Consider the following 546-nt stretch of genomic DNA (forward strand, 5'->3'; position numbering starts at 1 on the left):
TACTTTTAGATTTCTCATAAGTCTGGCTATATAAGAGAGAAAATTAGACTTGCAGCAAGTTGATGTAGTGACTGCATATTTATATGGTCCACTGGATAATGAAAGTATTAGAGGGTATTGAGCTGAAAGTACATCAAGTTCTCGAGAACAATATTGATAATCATCAAAGTATATGATCTGAATATCGTAGGAAACTCTATATACAATTTTTCAAACAGTTGAATATCTCAAGAAAGAGTTTGACATGAAAGATCTTGGAAAACAAAGTTTTGTTTGGGATTACAGCTTGAGTACATTAACAATGAAATCTTTGTGCATCAAATAATATATACAGAAAAGGGTACTCAAGAGATTTAATATGGACCAGTCTCACCCATTATCTAGTACTTGGGCGTAAGATCACTTGTTCTGGACACTGATCCATTCAGTCGAAAGGTGGACGATAAAGAAGTCCATTTAGTCCTGAGATGGACGATGCAGAAGTCTTGTTTTAGACACTGATCTGATTGGTCCATAAGAAGGACGATGAAGAAGCCTTTGATTTTG

The sequence above is a fragment of the Brassica oleracea genome, chromosome C2, assembly GCF_000695525.1.
Source record: "Brassica oleracea var. oleracea cultivar TO1000 chromosome C2, BOL, whole genome shotgun sequence".
Classification (NCBI taxonomy): domain Eukaryota; kingdom Viridiplantae; phylum Streptophyta; class Magnoliopsida; order Brassicales; family Brassicaceae; genus Brassica; species Brassica oleracea.